Genomic DNA, 19,940 nt, shown 5'->3' on the forward strand with positions numbered 1-19,940 from the left:
CAGACTCCCGGAACGGATTAAGTTCGAGAACCATGGTACCACTGTACTCAATATTGGCTGCCCAGAAAGGAAATCCTGTACCTCTTGTACACAAAGCATGTGATTTACTACTGAGACGTAACCTTTTGCCTAAAGTACTTTTGGGAATTCCACTACTACTTGAGAGATGGTGGCATAGGCCGAAAGTTCTGTATTTGTATAGACATTTGTCAAAACAAAGAAACCCACAGTAAGGTAAAGCAACTTTCCATAGACCCAGCATTAGCCCTATTTAAGAAGAGAAATGTTTTGTCGTGTGTGGTACAAAAATGACTAGAAGGGTGTGCTTGTGGCTTCTGCTGTTGCTTTCTTTCATACTTTTTATAAATGTCTTTCACATTTCCTTGGCAACACAGTTGTCTTCATTGGTTGCTAAGGAACTAGCTTCTTTAGCACAAAGAACTGCAAGGTTGCTGCTGCTACCCAAGGATTTGATTCCTGGCATTGGTAGACAGTGGAAGATTTTCATATTGCTTCGGATAAGGTCCTCATATTAACAAACCTTATTTTTTAATTTTTTAAAAAACTGCTTCCAAATCACCACCCTTCCTTAAAAAATGTAACATGCCGCAAATTAATCACGCTGCAAATCTATATAACTTGCATAATAAGCAGTAGTTATACAATAGAAATAAATTTTGCAGCCAAAAATGGCTGTGTATATGCAGAAGAGGAGGTTGAGAGAATCTCATTTCTGAGACAATGCTGAAGTGGTATAGCATTTTTATTTTTATTTTGCAGTGTTAATACATAGCTTATAACAAGCATAGCTCAGATTTTACTGTGAGATGGTGTCAAAGCTAGCATGCTTCCTAGCCATTGAATTAATTGGCCTGTTTTATTTTGGAAGTAAGCAGAGGAAAGGATTGTTGCTCTAAACGAGGCAAAATTACTTGGGGCTGATTAAGCATTGCCAGTTGACACTTTACAAAAATAACAGTGGAAGGTTTTTCCATGTTCCTTTCAGATGAGGTTCCTGTATTTGGCAGCCTGAAAATAAACAAAATGTGATATTTAAAATAAATAATTAGCATTTATCAAGTATAATGCGCTATCTTGGAATAAAGTGTTGGCTTGCTTACATCATTTGGGATTACCATGAAATTTACCTCTTTCTCATTGACATATTCCTTATAATAAACTTGCAGGGGGTTGGAAGGAGAAGCTATAATCCGGGTCATCTTAGTAAACAGAAATGTAAAATTAGCAGCTGTGGGCCATGCATGTCACTATGTATTTTCAGTGATTTAACTTAATTCTAGTGTACTTCTGGCAAAGGAAGTCAAAATTTAAAATCAATTTCTGCCATTTTGTATTGGAATAATAAAAATGAACCTATATGAGAGCATAACTCATGAAGAGCAGGTGTGTGTGTGTTTTCAATTGACTGGCTGAAATAAAATGTCAGTATTTTATTGCTACTGAAGCAGTTTAGCTGAAGAAGCCATTTTGAATGGGTGTCCATCTATGTGAAACAATGAGGATGAAGCTGTCTTTCTTTGGAGAAGAATAAATCTTTTGGTATGCGTACATATCTGCCTTGGTACACTGTCTGTACTGATGTCCTGCAGTCATGTCCTGAGGACTTTGTTAGACTACGGGCTGCACTTAATCTGCTCACCCCCATCACTCCGCATTAACACCCTAGAGCAGCCTTTCTCAACCCTGAGGTATCAGATGCTATTGGACTGCAACCCCCTTCATTCCTAATCAGTGGTCAGAGATGATGGGAGCTGTGGACCAACAACATCTGACAACCCAGTTGAGAAAGGCTGCCCTAGAGGCCCCCCTTCCTACCCCATGCAATTACTAAGCTCCCATTTCTCCTTCCTAACCCCATTTCTGGAGCTACTTCTGTCTTCTGGTTTGCAGCCCTGCATTATGCCATCATCTCCTCCTATTGCGTAACCCCTTTTGTATCTCCACTCTCATCTTTACCCCCATTCTCAGGCCTCCTATTCCTTCCTCTCTTTTTTGGTAACCACCACCAATTCTTATCTTCAACCCTTTTCTCCACCCTCCTCCTCCTCCCTTTTTCACCTCCCCCTTGCACATGGACTCCCCCCCTCCATTCTGTGTCTCCTCCTGCCTCCTATTCAGCAGCCTTTTTTTGAACAGATACCTGTGACAATATGTAACTTTGAGAAGAGTGGAAATTTAAGAACAGGTCTGCCAGTTGGTTTGTTCAGCTGGAGAAGGCTAAGTTCAGTTGATGCATGTCATACATATATGAGGGTGGGCTTGTTAATAAAATAGCTATTCTAAATTACTACAATAAATCTGGAACTTCATGTTGAAGACAGCACATGGTACCAGATGGGAGCTGCATGATGACAGCCTTAGATTTTTATTATATAGAGAAGAATATATAGATACATTCAGTTTTCATCCTCTCTGCTATAGCCAGATCATGCCTTGGTTACTGCAAATTTCTGTGTTGCCCCCTCTCTCCTTTTTGGTAATTTCCTCTCACCTCTGTCCCAACAGTTTAACTGCCAGAATTTTGATGTCATTTGTACTGTTGTCCTTCTATTGTTAATTCAAGGTTGGTTTATTCCCCCTCTATACGTATACCAATATCTCTTCTCTTCTAATATACAGTGGTACCTCGGGTTAAGAACTTAATTTGTTCCAGAGGTCCGTTCTTAACCTGAAACTGTTCTTAACCTGAGGTACCACTTTACCTAATGAGGCCTCCCTCTGCTGCCGCACAATTTCTGTACTCATTCTGAACCGAAGTTCTTAACCCAAGGTACTATTTCTGGGTTAGCGGAGTCTGTAACCTGAAGCATCTGTAACCTGAGGTACCACTGTATTTCTGATTGTTCCTTCCAACCTTTCTCGTACAGTTTGTGAGACTTCTCACAAAAATCATTTACTTTTCTTGTCTCCTGCATCCTGTGATGTGCTTCTTTGAATCCCTAGTTGGGTGTCATATCCCTGTCTGCATCCAGAGCACTTACAGCTTTTGTAGAAAGCTAGCTTCCAGAGATTGCCAACTTCATAGGGAGATTTTAATCTGAAAAAATGGGGCAACGGGTAAGAATTAAACATTTCAAAATAGACTCATCCCCCTCTCTGTCGCCATTTACTAACATGAAAAAACACAACTCTATGTGATCTTGACTGTATCTTCTCATAACTTCTATCTTAGTTCTTTTAATTTGGCCTTTATGAATTAGGCAATGCTGGTTTGTGCCTCAATGGACTGCTGAGAGAAGGGCAGGGTAATCACTGTGAAACATTATAGAATGTAGTTTAAGAGATGTTAAGTGAGTTACTGGACTGTGGTGGCATTGGTTTTTCCCTTTCACAACCAAGAAAGAAGCATACAAGGGTCCATTGTACTATGCCAGTCAAGTAATCCAGCACTTGCTTAGTCATCATTTCTTTATAAGGAAATGTACACTGCAACAGTTGTGGGAAAATCTCCTGGAAAAGCAACAGAGGAGGTCAAGAATGCTCATGCCAGAGGTTCTAGAGTTCGTGCAGAAAACTTGTTACTTGCGCCAACTTAAAAGAAAACAACATTTAGTCAAAAACTGCATTGTGTAAATACTTGGGCATATTTAGATGTGGGAATTGTGTTAATCCACCTGATTATAATTATTATTTATAATTATTATTTTTTATATTTGTATACTGCCCTTCATCTGTAGATCTCAGGGCAGTCCACAACATAAATATACACAAAATACATAACAAAAAAGAACAAGAACAAACCAATATCCCCCCTCTCCTGACTCCCAGATGCTAGCACTTCAGTCCTGGTTTCTAATGTTCCTTTTATACTGCATTACGGAACTGTGGCTTCTTGATGGGTATATTGCCATGTTGCTCTGAATTTCATTGGCATCTGTGGGCATGGCATGTGTTGCCACCCCACCTCTTTTTGTGTGTCCCCACTTCTGTTTCCCATAATACTGTTGCCACTCCTTCAATCTGCCTCATGCGACTGCCACCAGTTGCCTCAGATGTTCTGTTAAGACTTATCTTTTTGCCCATGCTTCCACTGACCTGTAAGCCTGGTTCCTGTTATATGTTTGGCTCCCTTGCATTTTTGTTTCATTATTTTTTTATGCGTGTTTACCTGTTTTGACATCGCTGTTTCATTTTAATGATTTTGTTTGTTTTATAGTGCAAACAGCTTAAGTGATATTTAAAAAAATAAATAAGAATTTTATAATTGATTTTACACTAACATAAAATGGAAAGTGACACACTGGTCACAAAGCCTGTCCCTGTCCTAGTACAACACTACAGCTGGGATAGCTCAGTTGGTAAAGCATAAGTCTCTTAATCTTAGGCTTATGGGTTTGAGCCCCGTGTTGGGCAGAAGATTTCTGCATTGCAGGGGGCTGGACTAGGCAACCCCCTTGGTCCCTTCCAACTATATAATTCTATGATTATATATATTGCGCTGCCACCTTCTGTTGCAGCTCCCTAGCTATCTCCTTGGCAGCCCCCTCCTTCCCTTCCCTTCCCTTCCCCCACTTCCCAGGATTTGGGGGGCCATTCTCACCCTGCAGTGTTATGCTTTGAGGTGGGTGGCCTGGCTGCACTAGTGGGATTTATATATTTATTCCCTCTGTATCCCACATTTCCTCCAAGAAGCTCAAGGTGGCGCATGTCATTCTCTTCCTTCCCATTTTATACTCACAACAGCCCAGTGAGGTAGGTTAGACTGAGAGATTATGACTGGTCCAACGTCACCTAGGCAGTTTCATGGGATTTGAACCCTGCTCTCCCAGTCCAACGCTCTTAACTGCTATGCCACACTGGCACACCAGTAGCAGTCGCAGCTGCAGCTGAGAGTTGACCAACAGTTGAGCAGGCCCAATAGTTGTGACCTCACTATGTGTGGCTGATGGGGTGCAATTTGCCACCCCTCCTGGTCTGCCACCAGAAGCACATATTTCACTGTGACTTGTTGCTGGGGCGGCCCTGGCAGCCCTTTCCTCGATTAAGAAACACTTTTAATCTACCATATCTGTGAACCTGTATCCTTCCTGGAAGCTGACTTAGCACTGACTTGCCCCTGTTAACTACAGTAAAAGGGGGAAATTCTCTGTGGAGAGCATAATTGGAGTCCTTTGAAGAGGAAATGCTAAAGTATACACTTAAGCATCATATGTTTAAGCGTTGCTCAGATTTTCAAAGTAATTGGCTAAGACAGCAGCTATGTTTTATTGTGCACATTTATATTCAAGATTAGTGAGTGGGAAAGAGCCAGGCTGCCTTAACAAAATGTTTATTATGCACAAAGTCCCATCCTAGACTTATTTTTCCTTTCCCATCCCTATTGAATCTCCAGGCCTGGAAACGATGCCTTATGAGGAATGGCTAAGGGAGCTGGGCATGTTTAGCCTGGAGAAGAGGAGGTTAAGGGGTGATATGATAGCCATGTTCAAATATATAAAAGGATGTCACATAGAGGAGGGAGAAAGGTTGTTTTCTGCTGCTCCAAAGAAGCGGACACGGAGCAATGGATCCAAACTACAAGAAAGAAGATTCCACCTAAACATTAGGAAGAACTTCCTGACAGTAAGAGCTGTTCGACAGTGGAATTTGCTGCCAAGGAGTGTGGTGGAGTCTCCTTCTTTGCAGGTCTTTAAGCAGAGGCTTGACAACCATATGTCAGGAGTGCTCTGATGGTGTTTCCTGCTTGGCAGGGGGTTGGACTCAATGGCCCTTGTGGTCTCTTCCAACTCTATGATTCTATGATTCTATGAATAGCTTCTTTCTTTTTAGGCACTGTCGAAGTTGTAGATTAAATGGTGTTAAGCAATTTCAGAAACAGATTTGGCTACATAAGAATTGGCACCCAGGGGAATGAGTTTGCCAGCAGCATGATTCAGGTGTATTTTAGTCTGGTATTGGATCTAGGTTTGGCATGGATACTTTACTTGAAGCCCTGGTTTCTCTGTAGGTTGATAAAAGGGATCATACCCTACTGATGCTATTATAACTCTCAAAATAATTTTATTTTATTTATTTAGCAGCACTGCCATATTGGATGGGTGTCTGTATTTTCATATTGCTGAGACTAACTAGGAGAGCTTGGAGCAGCCCTACAGATAAGCAGGGGACAAGTGGAGGAATCTTCATAGTCTTCACCTGCACTATACTTTTAAAGCAGTGCCATAGCACTTTAAACAGTTAAAGAATCTCAGGAACTGCCATTTAATGGTGCTGAGAGTTGTTTGGAGACCCCCCCATTCCCCTCCATTTCTCAGAATGAGTTAACAGTCTTTCTTCAAAGGGAACTGTGGGAACTGTAGCTCTGTGAGTGGGAATAGGGGAAATTCATATTAAATGGTGAAAAAATGGGAAATGTCATTTTGATGCCAATGATATTGGACACTGCCAAAAAAAGAAGAAGCAAACATGCATGAACAACAGCAATCCCACTGATAAAGACCCACCTGGAAGAACCTATGGCTCAATTAGGGGAGGAGACAAGACAATTAAAACAAAATAGTAGAAAACTTTTCACTTAAGAAGTCGATGAACAGAATGCAAGTTGTTGCTTTTTAAGTGGGTAGAGGGGCGAGGTTGGAATAAGGGAATAGCAAAACTATCTCAAATGCTAAGCTCTGAATGGTGCAGTTGTGATGAGCAAGGGCAAAATGTGTTTGTGTTATGATCTTTTCAGAACTCCCTTGTGGGAAATTCTTCCACTGAAATGTGCCTAATGGTGGTTAAAGCTGTGGAAGTAGGCAGCACATTAGAACAATTATTTTCATTTATTCAAGAGCAATGTATTCAAGAAAGGGTTTTCTCTAAAACCGAGTACCATCCAGTAGAAGGCCACTTCATTTGCTCATCTTATTTGACTTACTGCGTTAAAGACCTAGACTCTGTGCTTTTCTAACTCCTGCAACAATGTGAATATATAGTGCTGGTATTTGTATATGCTGCTTACTGTTAGTGAATTCATATCTAATTGGTTGGTGCTGTTTTAAAATGTGGATTCTCAGAGATTTCTTTGATACATGGAGTGGTATATAAATGAGCTAAATAAATAAAAATAAGGCAGAATCTATTAGCGTAAAATTGAATTCAGTGTAATACTAAAATTACATATATTTCTCCAACTTTTATAATAAAAAGACTTTGATCACTGACTCAGTATGCATTATTTAGAGCATAGTGTGTTTAACGTGATTCTGTTAAATATGCATTTGTAAATCTGCCAGCACATAAATAGAATCAAGGAAATTCTTAGATGTATTTTTGATTGCTACAAGTGTGTATTCCCACTTTGAAAAGAAAATACTCTGAAGAGTGCCATAAAATATCAGTAATGTACAGTCAGTTTGAAAATGAGGTTTCTACTTCTGAATTACCAGCCACCAGTTGACTGCATCACAATTCTTGTGTGACTGCTGCTGATCTGCATGCCTTTAAAATGGCTTTATGTTATGTCTGTTCTACTCTTTATATGAGTATTGCAGTTATTTTCCATCCAAGGGATTGACCAGATCCACACCTGCTTAGCTTCACTTTAGCATCAGGTACTCACAAACTACTTCATGATGAGGATACCTAAAAAAAGTCCTGCTGGACCAGGTCAGAAGCCCCATCTGCATCCTCTTCCACATCCTGATTAGCCAGATGTCTATCAGAAGCCCATAAGCAGGACCCAGATGCAAGAACACTCTCTCCATTTGTTATTTCCTCTACCTGAGACCCTTGAGAACTTCTGTTATTCAAAACAGAAACACTGGCTAGATAGGTAGTGTGGCCTGGTGTAAGGCACTTTCATCTGTCCTAGTAGTGAATGGGTAAACATTCCATTTTATATATCTGGCTTTCATAGAGAGAATTCTCCCCCTCCACTTTTTTTTTCCTTCTGTTTGTGTCAATGTGACCTTATGCCTCCTAAATAAATGATGTGTTCTCCTGGAAATGGTCTATGAAGGCTTACTCATAAGGAGAGAATAAATTCCCTTGAAGCCTTTTCTGTTCTCTGAATATTTAGTTTCTGTTCATGGTGACTAATATAATTGTCAAGGCCCAAGTCATGCTAATGTCATTATCTTCACTTCAGACCGTGCTCATTGTGAATGGACACAGCGAAATCAATTTAAATCAAACAAAATTCCTGTTAAGGATGTCTAATCTGTAAACACTGGAAGTGCTTCGTGCTCATGAAAAAAGCATATTGGAAGCACTGATGGAGTGTTTCATTGAGTTAGCCAATAGACATCTTCAAACAGTATGCTCTGTAGACTGTTGCACTTGCCTAAATTTACGAGCCCACAAAAGGAGGGAGACTGAATTGTTGCTATAATTAAGTCTTGGATTCTTCAAAGCTATTCTTCCAGGTGATAGAATGACAAGCAGCTCCCACAAAATTAATAGCTGACCTTTCCAATGCAGATGTGCTCATCATAAAGTTATTTAGTTCTATAAAAAGCTACTTCTCTCTCCTGCGAAAACTGTCTCCTAATTAAAGGCTTTAATTGTGTAGATTCAGAGAGATTTGAATTAAGATGGGGATGGCTGGGTTTTTAAAAATGAATTCCAAAAATGTTCTTGACACGCTTGTACCTGTGTCGTGTCTCCCAGGATAGTTTTGCATGTTGATGCATTTGGTAAGCATCTGATAGGTTTACTAAGTCACTGAATTCAAGGCTGCTTGTGGAAAGCAAGGTTTTAGAAGGAGCTGCATTGTACTACTTTGAACCAACCATCTAGCCCTGGATGGCTGACTCTGATGGTTTCTCATGGTCTTTCCAGCCTTGCTCTCTGAGTTCTTACATCTGGAAAGGCCTAGGATTAAATCTACTGTGCATTACAAAACCTGACAGCTGCTATTGAGCTATACAGCTTCTCCCAACTATTTGGCATGAAGTCTAGGGAACATACATGCAGGCAATAGTTTTGGAGATGGACAGCATAAAGCAGAGTACTTTATCAAGAGTCCTGTATCGCTTAACTTATAGAGTAGTAGGCATGAAAATGGTTTTATGCATGTGCTAAGCCATATTCTTTTTATGCATGTGCTAAGCCATATACTTTTTTGCTATTCATTTTGTAATCCCCCACCTTCAGCCAGCCAAAAAATGGGAGGAATCCCTTGAGGTAGCATCTCAAATACAGTGGTACCTTGGGATGTGGACAGGATCCATTCCGGAGCCCCGTTCGCATCCTGAAGCGAACGCAACCTGCATCCGTGGGTTGCATTTCGCTGCTTCCACGCATGACGTCATTTTGACCGTCTGCGCATGCGCACACGGCGAAACCTGGAAGTAACGCGCTCCTTTACTTCCGGGTCGCTGTGGAGTGCAACCCGAAAATACTTAACTTGAAGCACATTTATCCTGAGGTATGACTGTATAATGAAACAAATTGTAAAGCTCATTGAACTGAAAATGTAACCATTTGCTCTTTCTTCACCTTCCGGTTCCAGGTTTCACTGTAATTAACCAGCAATGGGTTTTTATTTTAAGTAGTCTCTGCTGAGTCTATGCCAGGTTTCCTGTGTGGTCTGAATCTTTGTGTCCTGCGGTCTTCTCAACAAAACACACACATATATATTGCTATCATCCAGTAGCTTAACAAAATAGCCATGTGTACAGTAGTTCAGTGTCAGGCTAGCTAATGTGCATGTGGTCAGAATTATAATCATTATAGGAAGCTGCTTTGTGCCAAGTCAGACAGTTCATCCATCTAATTCAGTGTACTTTGCATTGACTGGTAAGGCCCTCCAGGATTTCAGACAATGGGTATTTTCCAGCCCCACTTTAAGATGCCAGGGATTGAACTTGGAACCTTTTGCATGCAAAGCATATGTTGTACCATTGAGCTACATCTCTATGACCCTGTCTCTATGACCCTGTAGTCAAGGTTTGTTTTGTGGCTTACTACTTGTGGTTTGTCTGGGGGAGCTGTATCTGAACCTGGGATTGCGGTTTAATTGTAAGCCAAACCATAGCTTAACCTACAGTAAAGCAGTAACAGCAGGACTAGAGGAGAAGCAAAATGACCGTGCTCTTCTCTCCAGAGTATGCACAATGATTTGTTGATGTCAAGCGTTATGTGCAAACTGGACCTGCCTTTTTTTTGAGGGGGTTGCCCTAAGAGAAGAGGTAAATAGAAGGTGGATATAAAATTGGAGTTTATACTCCTGGATATAAAAATCTGGATAGAAGAAATGGGCCCCCTTTGATAGACTCCTTCTATGATTGGACATCTGTAATTTAAAAAAAAAAAAAGACCGGTAAAGAACCAGAGGGATGTGGGTTTAGTGAAATGTGGGTTCATCAGGAAGACATTAGAAGTGGAGGGATAGGAGGAACGCAACAGGGAAAGAGGGGAGGGAAATTTGGAATCCAAAGGTTGTAAAATTATTGTTTGTTTTTACTCTATTTTCATCTGTACTATATTTGAAAGGGGGGAACTCGTGGAAGGGAATAGGTCGACCTTAGGGGATGGAAATTTGGATAAATTGAGTTATTGATGATGAGTGTATTTTGGGAATAAGAATTTGTTGAATATTATTGCTTTTTTGGAAGATTTGGAACACAAGAGGGGGTGGGGAGGGGAAGTCCTGGATATTGGAAAAAGTTTATGAATTGGATTTTATTTGTTTTAATTTGGAAAACCTTAATAAAAATTATTTTAAAAAAAAATAGAAGGTAGCTACAGTCATTGTATATATGGAAAATTATGGCAATGGAGTGCATACAGAAAAACACATCATCAACAAGCAATGCAAAAATGCATTGGACACCAAAACCTGTATGGCGTTCAAGGTTGCCTTTGTATTTAGGTTGCTTATAGGTGTTCTTTTTTAAACACAACAACCTGCTCATGTGCAAGTAGAATGAAGGAAGGTAGGGGCAATTTTACTTGAGCCAGGCCTTGTAAAATAGTACCAGTCTCTCATCAGCAGATTTGTAACTGATGGGACTACTATATAGTATTCAACAGGTATGCCGCATAGTCATTCTCAAGAGCAATATATTGCCCTGTAGTTGAAAGTGGAATTAATAAAACATTTTGTGTCATTTTTTAAAAGGGTGTGTGGGAGACTTAAATGGGTTAAAATCCTTTAGGAAGGATTTGATAGCAGGATGGCTGTGTTGACTGTTATTTGTCATTCCAGGCATAAGGCCTGAAGCACAGGCGACCTGTTGCCATTGTGTTAAGACTTGATACAACCATTTCTCTTTGTCATGGTGGTGTTTATAGCGGGTGAGTATTAGAATCAATTATGCTGCTTTATTTTGTCAGCTGGCATATGGTATTTGCAGGCTTTAAATTGGTTTAAAACCTTAGATCCTCTGCTGTACTGATAGCTAAATCTGATTATTCAATGATCTGGCTTTTCCCGTAAGATAGAAGAATTAAGTTAGACAGTGCATTTTATCGTGACATGCATTCAGATGGCCTTGGTGTATCCCTTAATAAAGATTTTGGGAAACGAGCTTTGAGGGATTAAGTGGTGTTAGTGAGGTTTGTCTGTTCCAGTAGATGGACATGGTATGACCCTCAAAGTCTGTTGCTTTGCAATATGGTAGAGAAGGAGGTGGAGGCTGAGAATGGAAAATACTATTCCCCTTTTCTCTTGGAACAAAACTGGCTGCCCAGGCTTTGAGGATAATTCTGTAGACTTTATTTTATATGGGTACTGAATATTCCTCCCCTTTCATCAGTCATCCTAGAAAAAGGATAACTGCACATTTCAGCAAGCTTAAAAAAAGAAAAGGAAAGGTTCTGTTTTGAGGTGGGGATCTTGGAGTGATTTGAACATTGAAGAAGGAGTGATCTTCCTGTGACTTTCAGTGGTAGATCCTCTATTGCTAGAACTTGTGGCCCTCCAAGATGATGTTGAACTTCAGTACCCATCTGTCCTGACCAGCATGGTCAGGGATGATGGGATTTGTAGTCCACAACATCTGGAATAATAATATTATAATAATTTATTATTTCCACCCCGCCCATCTGGCTGGGTTTCCCTGGCCACTCTGGGCGGCATTCAATGGAACATTAAAAACAGAATAAAACTTCAAACATTAAAAACTTCCCTAAACAGGAAAGCCATAAGTTCTCCATCCTCTGGGAAATGTGCAAACATGTGAACTGGGCAGATCATGGAGGTATTTCCTTGGAGGGCTGATTGCATGCAGAGGGATGAGAAGGCACAGTAATCCAATCTTGGATTTGGGGAAGGAGGATTTGCAGTGGCAGTCGGGAATATAAATTTTGAGATGAGTCAACCACTTGTGTGCATGACTTGTTTTCACAACCTGCTTTAAGAATCCCTTGACTGAGAAGAAGGAGAAATTTCCAGTGGCATCAAAGAACCTATAAATGATTGCAAAGATTCAAGTTGCATTATGCTAGTCTCATGCGGTGTCATTTTTAATGAAATCTTATATGTGGTGGTGCTAGAAAAATCATCCAAATCCTATTTGATCCAACCTGAACGTCTTTTAGAACAATCTGGTTTATATTCATTTTACACAATTTTATTTTTAAATAATGAGTAATAGAAGAGTATTTTTTTATTTAGATTTCTAGCATATTCTACTATTAAGGCTTTAGGCAGCATAGAGTTTTAAAATGCTGCACAGTAAAATGAAAGCAAATCATTAAAACAACTGGGCACCTGGAAAAGCATTCAATTAATACTATGCTAGCATTTTATTTATGTAATGGAAGAAGTGGCTAAGTAGAACTCATTATTTCTAAGATCAGGTTCCAGAATAACTTGTTGCTAAACTGACAATCCATAGATTCCCTCCCACATTCTGATTGTCAAGCACAGAGATGTGAAAACAAAAGGGTAGAAATTCTGCTCTTAAATTGTACACATGAAACTACTTTTCTTAAGCTGTAGTGCTTTTTCCCAGAGAAACAACAAAACAGGTATCAGAAGCAACTCCAAAACAACAAAACAGGTATTAGAAGCAATTCCAGAACTTGACCTATTAAGATACTCTTCCTCATGTAATTGCTGTGTGAACATATTTATTTATTTATTTTTAAAATTTGTGTACCACCCTATACCCATAGATCTCAGGGCAGTTCCCAACATAAAATCACAATATTAAAAACAGAAAATGCAAAATGCAAACACATTCCTCCATAGTAGCCATTGTCCAGTTCTGGGTGAACATAGAGTAGAATGGCCAAGAAGTGAGACCTTCTTTGTTACCAGTAAAGTACTTCTGAGTTGTGTATGATTAAGGCATTACCGTATTCCCTAGATGGTCCAGACTGCTTGATATCACCACCGGTCCTTTAAAACTCCCTTGATTCCCTCCTCTTTGCACCTCCTGCACATACTTTTGAAAACTCATTCATAGAGAACCCTAGAGACTCATTAGGAACTGAAAGCTTTGAAAATTTCCTGCATTTGACTAGCAGCCCAACAGAGTGAGATCAGCCAGTGAACATTTGTTGCTGCTCTTGCATTTACTGATATTTTAATAATACATTACTGCCAATGATGTCAGCTGCTTGCTACAGTTTTCTTGCTTTACCATGTCTCAATCTTCAAGAACCTTGGATGCACCCATTTCTTGGGAGAGGGTGACCCTGGTGCCATAAACTTCTTCGAGAAAATTAGTTAAAAGGAAGATTATAAACCACCAGATATCCAGACCTACCCTCTCGTCCTCTGTTGTTCCCTTCTACTTGTGCCCTCCATCTTTCCCAACATCAGGGTCTTTTCCAGGGAGTCTTATCTTCTCATGAGGTGGCCAAAGTATTGGAGCCTCAGCTTCACGATCTGTCCTTCCAGTGAGCACTCAGGGCTGATTTCCTTAAGAATGGATAGGTTTGATCTTCTTGCATCCAAGGGTAGCAAATTGTAAATAATTTTATTTCTTTATTAACATTGTATCTTTTGTCTTGTGGGATTTCCTGGCTCAGGTACAAAATTAACTAGACTGGCCTTGGGTGCTACAAACACCATTTGCTGTTACAGCTTAGACAACAAAGTGTCTTGGACTGGTGCTGCAAAATTATTTGATTCATTTTGAAAACACCTCACATCTTTGTATTCCAAAAATTCCAGATGGCAAAATGTGCTTCCAGAGGACCGTTACCAGGAAAGTAAATGTGTTGCAAGGTAAAGCTTCACCATTAGTGCAGATAGAACTGAGTGGGAGAACTATGGAAGCAGATGGGAGACAACTCATTGATACTGGCAAAGACACAGATGGAGGGAACAATCACAAGTTGCTGACTTCAGCCAACAGTAATGGCTTTGGCATGTTATTCAGTCTGGTCAAATGTGAGTTGATTGAATGGTCCCATCCCAAAGAGGGTGACCAATGGTTCACCCTCAATTGGTGCATCTTCCCTTTCTGTTTCTGACTGTCGGTAAATACAGTTGGTGCTGTCTGAGACTCCTCTAACCAGGCAGCTGCTACCTTTGTCTCCGATGTGTCACACTGCAATGCCAGCTGGTCCCCGTACTTGAGTGCTTCAGTCGAAGGCTCTGGACTGCTGTGTCCTTATCTTATCTTATATCCTAATCTTCTCAAATGCCTGCTGATTACTCTCTGACTGGGCCCACTCTGCTTCCTCTGGGTCAGCTGTCAAAGTGGCTCACGGTAATCATTAGCCTCTTGCAAAACTTTGTCATTTTCAAATATATTTATTTGAAATATATGTATTCTATATTCCTTTCAAGGTGTCGTCTTGGCAAATCCTGTATGGCAGGGGTCAGCAAACTTTTTCAGCAGGGGGCCGGTCTACTGTCCCTCAGACCTTGGGGGGGCGGACTATATTTTGGGGAAAATATATGAACGACTTCCTATGCCCCATAAATCACCCAGAGATGCATTTTTTAAAAAAGGACACATTCTACTCATGTAAAAACACGCTGATTCCCAGACCATCCACAGGCCAGATTTAGAAGGCGATTGGGCTGGATCCGGCCACTGGACCTTAGTTTGCCTACCCATGCTTTAATGTTTCTAGAGCCCTCTTTCAAAATCTATGTCTTTAGCAGGTACTTTAGTCTTCACCTAGGGACGTGGGTGGCGCTGTGGGTAAAACCTCAGTGCCTAGGACTTGCCGATCGTATGGTCGGCGGTTCGAATCCCCGCGGCGGGGTGAGCTCCCGTCTTTTCCGTCCCAGCTCCTGCCCACCTAGCAGTTCGAAAGCAGTCTTAAGTGCAAGTAGATAAATAGGTACCGCTTTATAGCGGGAAGGTAAATGGCGTTTCCGTGTGCGGCGCTGGTGCTGGCTCACCAGATGCAGCTTCGTCACGCTGGCCACATGACCGGACAGTGCTGGCCCCCAGCCTCTTAAGTGAGATGGGTGCACAACCCTAGAGTTGGACACGACTGGCCCGTACGGGCAGGGGTACCTTTACCATTACCTTTTATTCTTCACCTAGACTACTCTTTGCATTGCTTCATAAGAAGAGGCAGTCTCCTGTTTCAGGGTCACTGAACTACAGTATCAACTGGAAAGATGGTTAAGTCTGGCAGACTCTTGCTCTTGATACAGGTTTTTTGTCTGAACAGTTTTGGGCTAGTTTGTGCTTCCCCAAGAGGCCTCCTGTGCCCAATCCACATTGTTCAGTCTCTGGAGACTTTTTTTTTAGGGGTACAGGGAAAAGAAAAGATTGAAAACTTTCCATCTATGAATTTTCTTCTTCCATTTGTACATTATATAATCATTTAAAACATTTCAAAGCAGCTTTAAAGTATCAAATAAGTATATACAAAAAATATGCCAAAAAAACAGTGAAGCAGTATCCTGAAAACAGACACAGCACAAGAACTAGTAAAACAGTATTCTGAAAACAGATGCAAACAGGAATTCAGTAATAACAGATTCTAATCTTATGGGTCAGGGAAAGCTGGGCAAAAGGCTATCTCTTTACAAGATGTCTGAAGCAACAGATGGATGATTCTTCACATATGGCAAGGGGAAAGGGGCATAGCATAATGCAGGGGCAATGTCAGAAAATGCCTTGGTCACTGCCCCTTGATACTCTGTAGGGTGTGATGCTGTGAGTAAAATTTCCCTGATGATCAAGTAATCTTTATGGGTCTATACAGGTGCATGTGCAAGTTGTTCAAGGCTTTATATGGAACTAATAAGAGTGAAATGACCTGGTGGCTGATGGACAGCCAGTATAGTTCTGTCAGCACACAGTGTAATATGTGTTCATCCAGGTGCTCCACTCAGCAACCTGGTTTGCTGCACCAGCTTTAATTTCCACTCCAGCCTCAAGTGCATTATCGGAAACCAATACTGAGGTTATTAATGCATGCATCATGGTGATCAAGTTATATCTGCTCAGGAAAGGGTATAGTTAGTGTAGCATCCTAAGTTGATAATAGGTGCTCCTTGCCATGGAAGTTACCTAGACCTCCAGTGATGAAGTTGGATCTAAGTGCACCTTCAAACTATGTATCTCTTCCTTCAGAGGGAGTGCAAGTTTGTCTAGAACTGGTGAAGTCCCCAACTTCTGGACCTGGGAACTGCTCACTCTTGAGTCCAGGCCAATCTGTGAAAAGGTCCAAATTCTGCACATCTTTCCCAAAAGTCCCATACAAAGTAGTACTCATTCCAGCTAGCTATAAATAAGTTATATTCCTTCAACAAAGACCTTTTCACTACCCCAGTCCTGAACTGGAATACATAGCAAACACTGTAGCAAACATGTACAGGGTGTTTAGGCAGTACTTAGCCATTCTTGGTGTAGGTCCATTGCTTTCAGTGAGCTTACTCTAAAAAATGACAAAATATAGATCCAACCTGTTCTTTGCAGAACATCTTTTTAACTGCATATACTGTACTTTAGGTTTGCTACACTGTACAAAATCTCTTATTTCAACCCTTCAGTATTTGACACTTGTTGTCCTTACTGTAATCTAGCTGAATCTTTTTAGAGCAAGCTGCAAATTGGTAAAATGGCCAACACAGCCATTTTGCTTGTGCAGCAGACTTCCGCACAGAATGGAACTCCCCCCTCCTCCTCCTCCCCTACAGCCCCTCCACATCCTCAAAAACTGTTTCAGAGGTTTGGGGGGGGCCCTAGAACATATTTTGGAGCCACACAGTGGGAAGAGAAGGGGAAGTCCTGCACAGCCCTTTATCTTCATACAAAGAAAAGACAAGAGCACCTAATTTCCTCTTTCACTATTTTTTAAAATAACCTCCTCACTCTCTTTTAAGCCTGTCATTTGGCAGTGTGTCTGCAACAATTCAGCTGGATGATGCTAAAAAACAGAAAACACACATTTTACACACACACACGTCTGGCAACACTAACTTAAGAATTTAATTTGAACATATGTGGTCAGAACACTTTATATGGAAATATTTAGCAGATATTTTTGTGATGTGCAATTCCCCCGCCGCCGCCACCACACATGGTAACATTTGAGAAGCTGTGGCCTATTGCTTTATGATCACACTAGTTTCCAAGGCAACGTCTCCTGCCATCATATAGAAGTGTTTTTAAAGCCAGGGGAAATTGGTATCCATTGCATAACAGAAGCATGAGCTTAAAAAGAATGTTCTTTTCTACTTATTATTGTAATGTTGTTTAGTCTTATGATTTGGAATACCTGGTTTCGATTTTCACCAGTGGCCTCTCATCTCCAGGGAAGCTTGTCTGGTGCTGAAACTGTTATCCCTTTGACATCTCGCAGATATATATTTCTTTTCAGGCATTTGAGTGTTAATTTTCCACAATGATTGGAGATATTTCAGGGCTGTTAAGTTTGATGGTCAAGTCTCGGTGGCTAAGGCCAAGTTTCACAAACAACAGATGAGATAGTAAATCAGTGCCTTGGCTGTGTCGTTTTAATATGCAGGTGAGAATTCGTGACTGAAAACTCCTCTGATATAAGAGCAATACATTCAGATGTCTTCTGAATGTCAGGTAGTTGTTTATCTCTTTGACATCTGATGGGAGGGTGTTCCACAGGGTGGGCACCACTACTGAGAAGGCACTCTGCCCCATTCCCTGCAGCTTTGTTTCTTGCAGTGAGGGAACCGCCAGAAGGCCCTCAGCGCTGGACCTCAGTGTCCAGGCAGAACGATGGGAGTGGAGACGCTCCTTCAGGTATACTGGGCCAAGGCCATTTAGGGCTTTAAAGGTCAACACCAACACTTTGAATTGTGCTCGGAAATGTACTGGGAGCCAATGTAGGTCTTTCAGGACTGGAGTTATATGGTCTCGGTGGCTGCCCCCAGTCACCAATCTAGCTGCTGCATTCTGGATTAGTTGTAGTTTCTGGGTCACCTTCAAAGGTAGCCCCACGTAGAGTGCATTGCAGTAGTCCAAGCGGGAGATAACTAGAGCATGCACCACTCTGGCAACACAGTCCACGGGCAGGTAGGGTCTCAGCCTGCATACCAGATGGAGCTGGTAGACAGCTGCCCTCGCTACAGAATTGACCTGTGCCTCCATGGACAGCTGTGAGTCCAAAATGACTCCCAGGCTGCGCACCTGGTCCTTCAGGGGCACAGTTACCCCATTCAGGACCAGTGAGTCCTCCACACCAGCCCACCCCCTGTCCCCCAAGAATAGTACTTCTGTCTTGTCAGGATTCAACCTCAATCCATTAGCCGCCATCCATCCTCCAATCGCCTCCAGGCACTCACACAGGACCTTCACTGGTTCTGATTTAAAAAAGAGGTAGAGCTGGGTATCATCTGCATATTGATGGACACCCAGCCCAAACCCCCTGATGATCTCTCCCAGCGGCTTCATGTAGATGTTAAAAAGCATGGGGGAGAGGACAAAACCCTGAGGTACCCCACAAGTGAGGGCCCAGGGGTCTGAACACTCATCCCCCACCACCACTTTCTGGACACGGCCCAGGAGGAAGGAGTGGAACCACCGCATAACAGTGCCCCCAGCTCCCAGCTCCTCTAGATGGTCCAGAAGGATGTTATGGTCGACTGTATCAACAGCTGCTGAGAGATCCAGCAGAACTAGGAAACAGCTCTCACCTTTGTCCCTAGCCCGTTGGAGATCATCAGCTTTCAAGAAGAAGAGCTTTGATTTCTTTCCTGTGAATCAACTTCCTCTGTGATAGGTAGCTGTAAATTGAAACAAATGAGGAGTCTTAACCTCCCGCCAAGTTTACATAATTAAAAAGAGCAGATTCATAATGTAGTGAGAACACGTGTGCATTCTTTGCCTCCAGGAAAAACAAAAAGGGTCAAACAACATGAGCTAAAATTATCTGGCATCTTACAAAAGGTAGGCAGAGTGCATCAAGCATGGAAGACTAGTTCCAGGCAGTTGCTTAAAGATTCATGGAATCATATCAACCTTTATTATCATTGACTTGCTGTGGCATCAGCTCTGGAAATGCTGAGCTTTTACCTAATTCAGTACAAAGGCGGGTGGGGTTCTGAAATGGCAACAAAAAGGACCCATTTAGGGCATCCTTGCATTCTGAAGGCAAATAACAGGTAGGAGGTTGTGGGGACTATGTCAGATTTCATACATGCATGTACAGATATGAATGCATGGCCTCCTGCAGCAGTTGTAGTTCAGCAATGGAAAAGGAATAAAGGGCTTCTCTAAAGTATTTGCTTCCTTGACTTCCTTGACTTACTGTCAGGACCAGTGATTATTCCTTTAGCAACATGTTGCGCAGATTCCATGATGAAAACCCCCCATTCCTGCTATCTGTTTTTCTGAAGCATCTCTGAAAACATCTCCTAGCAGCTCTAGACATGCTTGCTATAGTGTTTCCTGCAGCAAATGTGTAAAAATGTGGTTTTCATATGTAAGTATGCATATCTGTATTAACCAACTCAGACATGATTCCTAAATGCATGTATTTTCAGGTATATCATCCACATAGAGTGGATCTGCAGGAAACACGCCTGACAGGCCATACCATTAGACAGAGTGAGATGGACGTCTGAGGACAGCAAGTGTGCTATTCAA

General features: G+C 41.5%; 1 protein-coding gene and 1 long non-coding RNA gene across 6 annotated transcripts in view; one reads left to right on the forward strand and one right to left on the reverse strand.

Annotated features, from left to right (window-relative positions):
* Positions 1–19,940, forward strand: part of DCLK1 (doublecortin like kinase 1) — a 200,292-nt gene that overhangs the window by 34,803 nt on the left and 145,549 nt on the right. The gene's annotated exons all lie outside the window — the stretch shown is intronic.
* Positions 724–19,669, reverse strand: LOC309369016. The gene is made up of 4 exons (XR_014168012.1): positions 18,989–19,669; positions 3,003–3,058; positions 1,149–1,220; positions 724–1,029 (listed from the first exon to the last, which is right to left on the reverse strand). It is a non-coding gene; the product is annotated as an uncharacterized lncRNA (long non-coding RNA).

The sequence above is a fragment of the Podarcis melisellensis genome (genome assembly GCF_964234715.1).
Source record: "Podarcis melisellensis genome assembly, chromosome: 4".
Classification (NCBI taxonomy): domain Eukaryota; kingdom Metazoa; phylum Chordata; class Lepidosauria; order Squamata; family Lacertidae; genus Podarcis; species Podarcis melisellensis.